Raw genomic sequence first — 14,370 nt, forward strand, 5'->3', positions numbered from 1 at the left:
AATTTAGTTGCAAATTGTGATTGTGATGACAATTGTAGGGCTCTTGATTTAAGTTAAACAGGAAGTTTAGCTTATGTATGTGTGTGTGAACGTGTGTGTTTTGCTTTTCATTTGAATAGGTTTGTTTTTTAAATTTCTTCCCTTTTTGGGGTTTTTTAGAGGAATTTAGTCACCAAAAGTAAATCCGATTACAAGGTAATCATGACACTGTTTAATGCGCTAAGGACGTGTGCCAAACGTATGTATGTCGACCTTTTGTCCTTTGTTCTCTCCGCCTTTGGAATGTCATAATATTCACGTAATCCCCGCGAATCACAACTCACTTGAACGAAGACAACTACTTACTGGGCATCTATGTTGATGCGTTCCCTTTTGTTAGAGGCAATGCAATGTTCGCGTGTTTGTTTGGATTTCGATTCTCTTCTCTTGTTTGTTTGTTATATCCGGTTCCGGTTGTTCCTTAATGATGTATTATCATTTTCAATTAATGCACTTGTCTTTAACTTTGGCCAAGAACCAAAGTAAATATTTTCCATTTAAGTGTCATCTTTGTCCTCCTCCTTCCCCTGGTGGCATATGTCAGTCCTGCTTTTACACTTAAAATGCTTTTAAGGTTCAGATTTTTTTCTTCAAATATTCTTCAGTGCTTTTAACATTCATAACTTTGTCATTTTGGCTCAATGAAATTCAATATCCCAGAGCAAACAAATCATCAATTCTAACAAGTGATTCTTAGTGGATGAACACAGAAGTAGGGGGGAAACCCAAACCCAGGACAAGTTTTGTAAACGCTTTTAACTGCAATGCAGAAAGTCAACAATAGGAAAAACAGATAGCTAACTAAGGAACATAATTCAATCACTTAATAAATATTAAATAAATATCAAGTGTCCTAATAATTTGACCCGAAAAATAAATTATAAGGATATCACTTATTCAAAATCTACAAAATAAGTCAATGATAGGAGGAATGGAATTTATGGAATGGAATTTTTACATATTTAAAATTTGTTTTAAAAATCATATTAATTGTATTGTAAATTAAGAAAATTGTAGTCATAACCATTGTGCAATAATTACAAGGTAGGGGAAAGGATTGAATTTGAAAAACTTTATTCTGTTTTCATACTTCATCTAATACAGATAAAAATATTGGTATGTGCAAATGTTGAAGGAAATCGAACATTTATATCCAATTTTATGCGAAATCATAAATACCGATAAATTACAGATTCATATCAGATTTCAGGTTAAGAGAAATATTTGGATATATGAAGTTGTAAAGAATCGCCGACTTGTTTTGCAATTTATAACAGATTTAAGTATTGGAAATTGTTACGTTTTGTGGGTGAGGTGCCAAAAAGGGTTGGTGATGTATATCATCTTCACAGCAGATCCTGCGTTAACAAAAATATTTGGATGTGTGAAATTTGAAAAGAGTTTGATGCTTATTTCGCTTTCTTTGAGCGTTTTGTGTTTCAAAATGTTGAACCCTGTGTGGTGGAAGAATCAAAAGAAATGGTGTGTTCTCTACCATCTTTATAACATATCTTGCTTTGATGGAAATATTGAGATGTTTCAAGCCTGAATGGAATCGGACGTTATTTTCGCGTTTTATGAGTTTCATGAATAATCACAATTTTGACCCTTTGTGGGGCAGGTGCCAGAAGGAGTGGATTGATATATTCAATCATGCCATGCCTAGTCGAAATAACGGTTTTAGACCCTAGGTCTCTTTGAACCAAATCCGTTTGGAGCATTTGGAGTCGATCTAGCGATGTCCGTCCGAGAGTATCCGATTTGGTTCAAACTTGGTACATCGTAATATTATTGTCAAACTTAGATCGAGTTCGGAGATGGGCATTACCGGTCCACTCCTTCAGGTACCTCCCCCACAAAAGGTCGAAACGATAATCCGATAATCCGATTTTGCCCCAACTTTGCAAATCCTAATATTTGTGTCAGTGCTAATTCTGGTGTGAAAATGAACAATATCTGTCCACTCCATCAAGTACCTCCCCCACAAGGGGTAACAATTTTGAATAATTACAACTCTTATAAAAAGTGATGTAGGAGTCCGATTGTCTTCAAATTTCACACATCCCAATATTAATATTAACCCAAGGTCTAGTGTTAAGATGGAATATATCGGTCCACTCTTTCTGGTACTTCGCCCACAAATGGTCGAAATTTTGAATATTTATTAAGCTCATAAAAGCCATTTAGACTTGGCACATCTGAATATTTCTATCAACACAGGGTCTGTTCAGGGTCAAAGTTTTGAAACGTTTAAATAATCCGAAATAAGCATCAGGTTCTCTTTATATTTCACACATCCCATTCTTTGGCCTAACAAAAGATCCGTTGTGAAAATTTTGAATAACCATAAAGCTCATAAAAAGCGAAATTGGCATCCGATTCCATTCAAGACTTGGCACATCCCTATATTTCCATCAACACAACACAGTCCAAATTAGCACGTCGCAATATTTATGACCGATACGAAATGACCAATATTGGCCCATTCCTTCGGAACCTACTGCAGTAGAGGTTAAACATTTGAATAATCATAAATGAAGTCAAAAGGTTTTTAAATAATTGAACATTGGCTGAGGGCTTACATATGTCGGCAAAACCGACCGATGCTTTTTTGTTTTTATTAGAATTTAATACTGTTAATATGAATAATAAACTGTCAGATACTCTATATGGTATGGTCTATATATATTGAATCGTATACCATGGAACTCCCAATCAAATCGTATGAGTGGGCATCTCTTCCAAAGGTTTTCTCAAATCGTAAAGGCATCGAAACAAAGGCGGAAACAAATTAAAATCTACCCGTGCTAGTCTGTTTTTAATTGAAGACTAAAACCTTACCACCTTCTTCTGTACAAGTTCCTTATAGGAATACAATTTTATTTAATATAACCAGAAATAACATTCAAATTAGATTTCATTATTTACTATTACGGATTTGAAATAACAAATCATTCAATTTCGTTCAAACAACTATTGAATTTGTCACAAATTCATTTCCTTATTCCACTTTGAATTCACTTGCTTTCCAATGGGGAAAAGCAAAATGTATTGATGCAAGCTATTGACCACAAGATGTCGTATTGTGGTTGTCGCCATGACTAAAATGGTTTAGGTATATATAGTTCAAGTTCATTCCAATAGATGGCGAGCCTAGCGATAAATCAAATATTGTAGATTTGGCAATGTATTTATTCTAATTGGGTTTTGTTCAGAAAATAATTCATATTCAAAATGATTCATATAGCTAATCCTTAAAAATCGTTTTCAAATACACTGTAGCAGATATATGTATAACTTGTGACAAGTGCTGCCAAATCTACTTGCTTTATAAATAAGTTATATTGGTATACCAAAATAAAAAAGTAATGTAGTTTAAATATAGGTTTTGTATAATTTTTCCTATAAATCTATGAAAATGTAAATAACCTATGTTATCGCTATATAACCCACTAATATCATTAATAAATGCGTATTACGGATTCGAGGTCGTACCATTCACAACTCAACCTAATAGCACAGACGCAGCATTGTAGATGTTTCATTTATATCGAATTGTAGGAACATATATGTGGGAGATATATATAAATTGTAACCAATTTTTATAGCATTTGGAAAATAATAGAAAAAATAGAGTAATAGTTTACTCTTTAATCAAACCATTCTCTAATTTTCTTATTTAACAAATCAAACCAACATTGGCAATGAGACACGTACTCTAACATTATATGTAATCTGTCCTTGAAAATCGAATCACTAGTAGTTATGTAGTTATTTCTTGGGAGTGCAGTGATGTTCGAAGTCTACCGCGAATGAGTAATGGAATGAGAATCTTTTCACTACTAAGTGGAATACTTTTTCTCCGGATATTGTCCATAACCGTTTTATTGCCATTTTAATACCCTCCACATACATAGTATGGAGGGCATATTAAGTTTGTCATTCCGTATGTAACTCCTCGAAATACTCATGTTAGACCCAACAAAGTATATATATATATTCTTGTCGATTTACCGATGTCCGTATGTCTTTTTTAACCATGCTATCTTGGGAACAAATCGAGATAGAAGCCTAAAATATTGCACACATGTGTATTTTGCCAGTATACAGGTTATGTTCGTAAATGCATCATGTCGATCCAAGTTTTCAAGCTATACGATATCGATATCTTTACCGGACATTTTTTACCGGAATTGTTTCAAATTGTTATACCCTCCACCATACATAGTATGGAGGGTATATTAAGTTTGTCATTCCGTTTGTAACTCATCGAAATAATAATTTTAGATATAACAAGGCATATATATTCTTGATCAGCGTAAAATTCTCCAATCCTGTCCGTCCGTCTGATGTAATCACGCTAGGCTCAAAACAAATGAATGAAGGAAACTAAAATTTTGCACATATCAGTCTTTTGTCTACAAGCAGGAAAAGATCGAATATGTACTATATCGGTCCACGATATCGTATAGCCCCCATATAAAGTACCCCCTATATTCGGTATTTTGATGATTGTAACCAAATTTGTAAATGGAATTGTCTGAAAATCCACAAAAGGAGTGCCTTCTGAGTACTTTACCCCCTGGAAGATTATTGTCTATATAGGTCCACGATATCGTATAGCCCACATACAACGACACCCCCAATATTCGATATTTTTAGGATTTTAGGGACATTATTCACCGGAGTAATTTTAAATTTCGTATTTAGAATTCGTAATGTATACTACAGCCTATGACAAAAATTGCATATGCAGGCCCGCTTCTTCGTATAGCCTCCAGATAACGGTACCTCCCAATATTCGGCATTTTGATGATTTTAGCGACATTCTCACCGGAGTTGTTTCAAATTTCATATTTACTATTCGTAATGGGAACTACAGTCTATGACAAAAAATTATCTATGCAGGTCCAGGTTTTCGTATAGGCCGCATATATCAGTACTTCATTATATTCGGTATTTTGACGATTGTAGGTACAATAAATTGTTTCAAATTTCGTATTTAGTGTTCGTAATGGTAACTACAGTCTGTGACAAAGAATTTTTCAGGTCTTCGTATAGCCTCGATATAACTGTACCTCCCTACGTCGGTACTTTGACGATTTTAGGTACAATATTCCTTGAAATTGTTTGAAATTTCGTATTTGAAGTTCCTGTAGCTACTACAGCCTAGGACAGAGAATTGTCTATACATGTTCAGGTCTTCGTATAGCCCCGATATAACGGTACCTCCCTAAATTCGGTACTTTATACACTATTCACCGGACTATTTTTCAAGTTTCCTATTTAAATATTGTAATTGTTTCTTCGTATATCGTCTTCGGTATTTTTAAGATTTTATGAGAATTTTTAACGGATTTTACTTTTTGAAGTCCATTACGAATGGTTCGGCCGGGCCGAAATTAGCTATTTTTTTATTTGTTTATTTTAAGTTCGTAATGGATATTTCAACCTATGACGAAAAATTACTTATGCAAGTTCACTGCTTCGTATAGCCCCTTTATAACGGTACCTCTCGATATTCGGTATTTTCATGATTTTTATACCCTCAGCCATATGGCTACTGAGGGTATATATCATTTGATACGGCCAAAACGTGCCTAGTCGAAATAACGGTTTTAGACCCTAGGTCTCTTTGGACCAAATCCGTTTCAGAACATTTGGAGTCGATCTAGCGATGTCCGTCCGTCCGTCCGTCCGTCCGTCTGTCTGTCTGGCTGGCTGGTGCGCACGATAACTCTCGAAGGTAGTATCCGATTTGGTCCAAATTGGCTACAACGTAATATTTTTGTCAAACTTAGATCGAGTTCGGAGATGGGCAATATCGGTCCACTCCTTCTGGTACCTCCCCCACAAAAGGTCGAAATTTTCAAAAAATATATTTTTTGCACAGGAAGAGAAAGGATAATCCGAATTTGCTCCAACTTTGCAAATCCTAATATTTGCGTCAGTGCTAGGTCAGGTGTGAAAATGGGCAATATCGGTTCACTTCATCAAGTACCTCCTCCACAAATGGTCAAAATTTTGAATAATTACAACTCTCATAAAATGTTATGTAAGAGTCCGATTGTCTTCAAATTTCACACATCCCAATATTTATATTAACCCAAGGTCTGGTGTTAAGATGAACAATATCGGTCCACTCCTTCTGGTACCTCCCCCACAAAAGGTCGAAATGTTCAAAAAATATATTCTTTGCACAGAAAGAGAAAGGCTAATCCGAATTTGCTACGACTTTGCGAATCCTAATATTTGCGTCAGTGCTAGGACAGGTGTGAAAATGGACAATATCGGTCCACTCCATCAAGTACCTCCCCCACAAATTATTGAAATTTTGAGTACCCATGAAGCTCATAAATCGCCAAATTAACGTCCGATTCCATTTAGACTTGGCACATCTGTCGAAATATTTATATCATATTTTGGGTCCGATAGAAAATGGGCAATATTGGCCCATTCCTTCGGGATCTGCTCCATAGAGGGTCAAACGTTTGAATAACCTTAACACTAGTCAAGATATATTTAGATAGTCGAACATAGGCTGAGGGTATATCTCTGGCGGCAATACCGACTGATACTTTTTAACTTGTTATAAAATATAAGATGTATAAATGGGATAGGGTGGATCATTCCTTTTTGGTACTTCCCCCACACAGGGTCAAAGTTTTGAATTATTATAACGTTATTTTCAAACTTAGCACATCCAAATACATTTACAAACAACATATGGTGGAACGATGGGATAGAGGCTATCATTCCTCCTTTTCTTACCTCCCCCACAAAAGTTCGACATTTCCCAAAAAAATAGATTTACAACTGTCTCCAACAAGGTGAAGGAAGTAGTCGATATAGTGTATATTAAGGTCAGATGCCAAATGAAAAAATATTGGCCCACTCCTTTGGTACGATCCCAATAAAGGGTAAACAGCTGATAAGCTCGATCCCTAAAATATGTTAGAGGTATTTATGAATTCCTGACATTTAGGTAAGACTTAGGGTGCAAGTACATAAAAAGCTTGAAGTCAAGGCTAGGCATATTAATGTCAAGTTATAATGGACAACGACGGCAGGATTTTATTGCGACTCTGTACTCCCTTTGTGAAATGTCACAAAATAATGCCCGTGAAGATAAATTTTAAAATATAAATGCAATGTATTGGTGCGCAAGGGGTTAATTGAAAAATAGTTTTTTTTTAATATTAATGTTTTTTACCATTTTTTTGGATAAACCAACGTATTTTTAAATTAATTTAAATTAAATTAATTAATTAAATTAATTTAACAGGAAAATGACACAATTTACCGACGAGGACGAATAACCAGATTGGTGTTGGCGGTAGGGAAACTGCATGGAAAATGCTGAATTGCACAAAAACTATGCTAGCTGCGTCATTGAGGCGGATCTTAAATTAAAGGTCTCGAGGAGTACTTTCTGGCTATATATGCCTTATATTCCCAACTGATTTCGGATAATCGATTTTTTTCGATTTTCTAACCAAAGTGGCAGTTTCAGTAGGGAAACTGCATGGAAAATGCTGAATTGCACAAAAACTATGCTAGCTGCGTCATTGAGGTGGGTCTTAAATGAAAGGTCTCGAGGAGTACTCTCTAGCTATATATGCCTTATATTCCCAACTGATTTCGGATAATCGATTTTTTTCGATTTTCTAACCAAAGTGGCGGTTTCGTTAAGGAAACTGCATGGAAAATGCTGAATTGCACAAAAATTATGCTAGCTGCGTCATTGAGGCGGGTCCTAAAATGAAAGGTCTCGAGGAGTACTTTCTGGCAATGACGCAGCTAGTATAGTTTTTGTGCAATTCAGCATTTTCCATGCAGTTTCCCTACCGCCAACACCAATCTGGTTATTCGTCCTCGTCGGGAAATTGTGTCATTTTCCTGTTAAATTAATTTAATTAATTAATTTAATTTAAATTTATTTAAAAATACGTTGATTTATCCAAAAAAAAAAAATGGTAAAAATCATTAATATTAAAAAAAACTATTTTTCAATTAACCCCTTGCGCACCAACACATTGCATTTATATTTTAAAATTTATCTTCACGGGCATCACAAAATATGCCTAGCCATGACTTCAAGCTTCTTATGTACTTGAGGCTTTAGACTTTCGTAATCGAATGAATTTTTCTTGTAATATATTTTTTTTGCACAATGTATTATAGCAATCAAATTAGAAAAAAAAATCATTTGCAAGTTATAACTTACAAAATTATACAATTTTGTTAATTTAGTATGAATTTGTCAAAAATCTTTTTAATTTTAGTCTTCCAATGTACACCGTAACCCAAAATTCCATTTCTTAGTAAGAAATATAAATTTAAATTTATTTCTCTACAAATTGAGTTCCGAATCGAAATGCTTTCAATTTGCGGTGTAATTAAATGTTTAACATGCGATAAATTTGAAAAACTTGTGGTGCGGATGCTGTGATATTTGGCAAATTTATCTTTGGGTTCAAATAGTTTTCTGTTTTTGTCAGTCTATCACATTTTTATTGCGCTCTGTCAGAACAGCCAGTCAGTCTGTCGGCCAATGATAACTCCGCCACACCGAAACCACCACCAACCCCGCATCAAACCCCATCACCCATCACCATCGGTGGCAGCTTCCGAAGAGGCATCACAAAATGCCAGAGATCACTTCCATATCGCGGTTCCATTAGCTGCAATATCGCTATCTACGGCTGTCTGGACTATGTGTGCGCTGCGATGTGGCACCGTTAAAACGTTTTTAGTTTCGTTTTTTTTTTCTTCTTCTTCGGTTTGCAGATATCTGTCTTCGGGCGCTTTATGCTGTTCTGTGGTTTTGGGCAGCGCATCCATCCACCATGTACCGAGGAGGATGAGTACATCTGCGGTGGTGGTTAATTGCGATGCTATGGTAATGGGTGAGTGTTTGTCCGTCCGTCCGTTCCTCCGTATGCCTGTCTGTCTGTGTGTTTTTGTTTTCGATTCAATTATAAATCAATATTATCAGAAGAAACGATCAGTTTTTATTTGAAGCAGAGAAATATTTCCTCTTCATGTTTTTTATTGGTGCTGCTGCTCTTGTTGTTATTGTTGCTGCTACTGTTCGTTGATGATGATGTTGTTGTTGTTGGTGCGTTCCCCATGGCTTATTATTCTAACTCGCGGTAATTGTTGTTTTTATTACTAAACGTTCCTGAATAGGGTGAACTTTTGATATTCATGTCTGGCTGACATTCATAATGTTCTTGTTGTTGTTTTGTTGGTCTTTGGTGTTTTTGTTTGTTGCAAACAATGGTGGCAGTCTAGCATTTTTAATGCGGTTTGATGTTGTTGGAAATTCCGATTCGCACACAGCGCGATGACATGGGGAGAGAAATGTGTTAATAAATGCGGATTAGGGCCGAAAACAAAAGGAAGCGATTTAATAAAGAACTTAGGAGTTGTTGTTTTATGAAATGGGAGCGCACACGTATTAATGTACTTACAATTGAGCAGGTAGGATTAGAGAGGAGTGAGATGAGAGTTATATTCTTCTTCAGACTATATAAGAGATTAATGTTTAATAAGGTGATGTTTGTAAGAAAGGGGTCCACGGAGTTTATAATTTTGATTAAATCGTGTTCATTGACTGACTACCTGAGAATCAACTTCCAGAAGAAACGTCTAAAGGTAAGATCTTTGGCACTGGGGTCCATCTTGGTGATAACGCTGGGATTTTGGAAATTGGAATTTTAGGGTCACGAAAAGTTCTAAAATGGTTCCATTTGGTATTATGTGAATGAATAGTCCTTAAAGCTTTAAATTTGGTATGAGCATCAATCTTGGAATGAAAGATATATTAAGGTGGCCTTGGAAATGTGTACTAAATGTGCGGACTGTACAAAATGTTACTAAATTTGGAACGGTTTGGTTTAGGGTGAAAGGATGAAGCTGGAATATTGAATATTGTGTACAACAAGTGCACGCAAAGTACTAGGTAGTACTAAATTTGGTACAATTTGGTATTGGACGAACCGATAGTGCTTGAAATCTGACATTTGGTATTAGGGTCGCAGTTCATTTGTAGCCTTGACATATGATCGTGGTTTCGGAATTTTGTACTATAATTGTACGAAAAGTACTAAATTGTACTAAATTTGATTTTAGGTGAAGGAATAGGGCTGGAATCCTCAAATTGGATATAAATGTCAATGTTGGTATCTTTAGTTAAGATATGGAAGTAGTTTTGGAAATGTGTGCTATAATTGTTAGAAAAATACTTAGTGTCACTAAATTGGGTATTGGGTCAAGGGATATAGCTGGAATCTCGAAATTTAATATTGAGTTCTCTGTTGGTATCTGAGATTGAGATATGAAGATGATTTTGCAAATGTGTACTACAAGTGCCCAATTTGGTATTGGGTGAAAGGATAGTGCTTGAAATCTGAAATTTGGTATTAGGGTCGCTGTTCATGTGCAGCCTGAACATATGGAGGTGGTTTTAGAAATGAGTACTATAATTGTACAAGAAGTACGAAATTATACTAAATTTGGTATTGGGTGGAATCTTCAAATTTGATATAGACGTCACTGTTTGTGCCTTTGCTTAGGATTTTGGAGGTGGTTTTGACAATGTGTAACATAATTGTACGAAAAGTACTAGGTGGTACTAAATTGGGTGAAAGGATAGAGATGGAATCCTAAAATTAAATATTCTCTTTCTGTTGGTATCTGGGAACTATATTTGTACGAAAGTGAACTATAATTGTACGAAACTTACTAAATGGTACTAATTTTGGATTACTGTTGATGTTTAGGATGAAGAGATGTAGATTGGTTTAGATATGCTAACAAAAGGTTACTAAATTTGGTATTGGTTTCTAGGGTTTATATATGGACACGTTGAAATAGTTTTGGACAGAAAAATTAAATATGGGTCCCTTGTGCAGTGGTTTTAGTAATATCCCCCTTGGCACACTTCAAAATGAAAGAGGAAAAGGCCATCGACGAACCATTGGAATGGATCTAAAATTTTAAGATGGATTTTTGGATGCGGTAGTACCGGTCACCTGCTAGTATGAGTAATCGGGCTTGCAGCCAATAATAACAAATTAAAAAGCAGTAAGTTCGGCCGGGCCGAACTTTGAATACCCTCCACCATTTGGAATAAATTTGGAAATTTTCAAAAAATAAAATCCTTAAAATATTCTTTTAAAATTTTAAAAATGCCGAATATATCCATTATATTAGGGTCTATACGACTTGGACCTATATAGACATTCTTTGTCATAAGCCATTACCATAGTTAAATTCGAAACTTGAAATAAACGGTTAAGCTAAAATCATCAAAATGTGGTTTATAGGGAGGTACCGTTATATCGGAGCTGTGCGAAGACCTGGACCAGCATAGACAATTTTTTGTCACAGGCTGTACAGGCAACAACTCAATCAATTTCGGTGGGTATTGTACCTAAAATTGTCAAAATACCGAATATAGGGAGGTACTAATGTATGGGGCCTATACGAAGACCTGGACCTGTATAGACAATTTTCTGTCACTGACTGTAGTTCCTCTTACGAACTCTAAATACATAATTTGAAACAATTCTGGTGAATAATGACGCTAAAATCATCAAAATACCGAATATAGGAAGGTACCGCTATATGGGGATATACGAAGACGTGGACCTGCACAGACAATAATAAAAAAGGAATATGTAGATCGCAAGATTAACTTTGTTGCGACTAATTTGGACATCGTGTAATAGGTATATGTAGGGCAAATTATTCACATTTATTTTAAGAATTTTAATAGTTTCCTTTAGGACCTCCAATTTAGGAATGAATTACAAAATGTAAAAAAATCCGTCGAAAACAGGTTTCTAAAATGATCTAAATTCCGAATATCGTGTGGTACAGTAATATGGGGCTATACAGAAGAGTGTACTGATATCCATTTTAGCCACATTTCAAACTAATCTGAAAATTGGTATTTTGAATTCTTGGTTGGTGCAGGTTAAAAGCAATACAGCTAATACCGAATATCGGAAGGATGGGACGTATAGAGGATTTGGACCTTCATAAGTAATTTTTGGTCATATGAAGCTGTACCCCATACGAAAATATCTGATATCAAGACATACAGTTATATGGGAATTTAACAAAACTTCGACTTATATAGATTATTATCCTGCATTTGTACTGGGAACACAAACTTCCAATGTACCGCAAATACTGTTTAAAATTATGACTAAAACGCCTTAAATCTGCCGGTACAGTTATATAGCACCCATATACCAAAGCGTGGACCTATATGGTCCATTTTCAATACCGAATATCCTGCAGACAGTGTGTGATATTATTTTGGAGGAAGATTCAATTTTCTTATTTGTCTAGTTGGTAATGCTGTCAATTTCGCAGTTCTAAATGTGGCTAGGACCTTTAATGTACCAATAATTGGGATATATCATTCTATAGGGAAATTTTATTAGGTTTTTGTCATTGTCATTGCTGAAATGCGTCCTCAGATGCTTGAAAATGACAATTTTTGACCATTTCATAATTTGACATGCATTTTATTTAAATTTTAAATCACCAACACTTTACATTACAAAAAGTTTCAAGAATTTACTCTGCATATAAAGACTTAAAATTATCAATTTGCAGCCTCTTCCAATTCAAGACAGGGCCTTCAAAACACATACCATTTGTGGATACGGGTATGGGGGAACAAAGTATACAATGTATACCGATGTTGAAGACCTTGTAGATCAAATTCGTAATATCTGGCCAAATAGAACAGATTTTTTCACATATAACCGAGTTCAGCCTTAAAGCAAATTTATGAAATTTGGTTAAAATCGGTTCGTCAACAATGATCATGGTGGGATGATTAACTTCTCATAAATTTCCAACATTTACATTATGCCTATTAATATCTGCTCAATATGCTAACTGGTGCTGGTAAGTCAGTTCCGACCGATTTTGCCCCTTCCCCACTGGTTCTTTTTTAATTAGTGTTAAAACTTAATTTTTACCACAAAATTGAAATCCAATTTTATTTCTAAATATTCTAATAAAAATATACCAGACTCAACCTAAACTAACGGATTCTTGACATCATCACTTATTTTTTCATAACTCAACATCAATTAAATATTCATTGTCTCACAAATTAAGAAAAGCAAAACATTACATATAGATATGAATGCCTGCTTGTATGTATACCCCCATTACACCCCATTTACAGTTTAATCCGGATAATATCGTTATAAATCGACACAGTTATTACGCCACGGGTTTGTGTGTTAGAAAAAATTATCACAACCTTTGTGTTACAAACCCAAACTGCAATGCAACAGCCTCCTCATTGTCAACATCGACAACAACAATAACAGCAACGCCAACAACTAAAAAACGTTTTGAATGGTTATTAACTTTGGAACTGTTATAATTCGTTTAAGCAACCCTCTTTGGTGAATCGATAAACACGTGATCATCACGCATTTGCCAAGTAAATGATGACAGGATTAACAAATCCCCGTGACCGGCTTTCTCATATGCCGAAAAAATACACAAACGCACACATACGCACTCGCATACATTTACACAAGTACTTACGCAAATATTTCAAGTACTTGAAATGTGCGGTTGCAGCATTGAAAAAAAAGGAAATACAACAATAAAAACCCTTAATAGGGGATGTAAGCACAGCCTGACATCTGTCAAATAAAAAAAGCTGTCAGAATCACGGCAACCGTTCGCTACCGCCGCACACAATGACATTTAAGTTTGAGCTGTGCCTTCGCCGATGTATGGATGGATGGATGGATGGACGGAGGTTACATGTGGGCCCACTTTCCAATTCCAACCACCGTGAAAGTCTTTGTAAACTAAAAAAAAGTAAACTTTCAATTCAATTGTTTCAGTTTTTTTTTGCTTCTCTAAAGCGAACGAGAAAAAAAACTTCAATTTTGTTATGCTTCATTTGCAAATACTCGTATGCGTTTGGAGGACACAGAGGAGTTCTTGGCAAAAAGGTCTACCAATGTGGAAGACCTCTGGAGGGTTTCTCATTGCGTTCCGTTTTTTAATAACCTTAAGGTTTATTGGCAAATTGTGTGTCAGTTGTTTCGGAAATATTACAGTAATATTTAGGTAGAAAAAGACCAACTTCAATCGATTTGAAGTTGACAGTGTTCTGCAGAAATTCACACAGCTTACTTTTCTTACTTCAGAATTAATTTACAGTGCTCAGGTGCTTGGTTTGATTAAGAAGCTGTGAATGAATACAGGGTGAGATGAAAAAACTGCAACAAAGTCAAACGCCATAATTTATATGTATATATATACATATATATA

This window comes from Musca domestica, unplaced genomic scaffold (assembly GCF_030504385.1).
Source record: "Musca domestica strain aabys unplaced genomic scaffold, Musca_domestica.polishedcontigs.V.1.1 33, whole genome shotgun sequence".
Lineage (NCBI taxonomy): Eukaryota > Metazoa > Arthropoda > Insecta > Diptera > Muscidae > Musca > Musca domestica.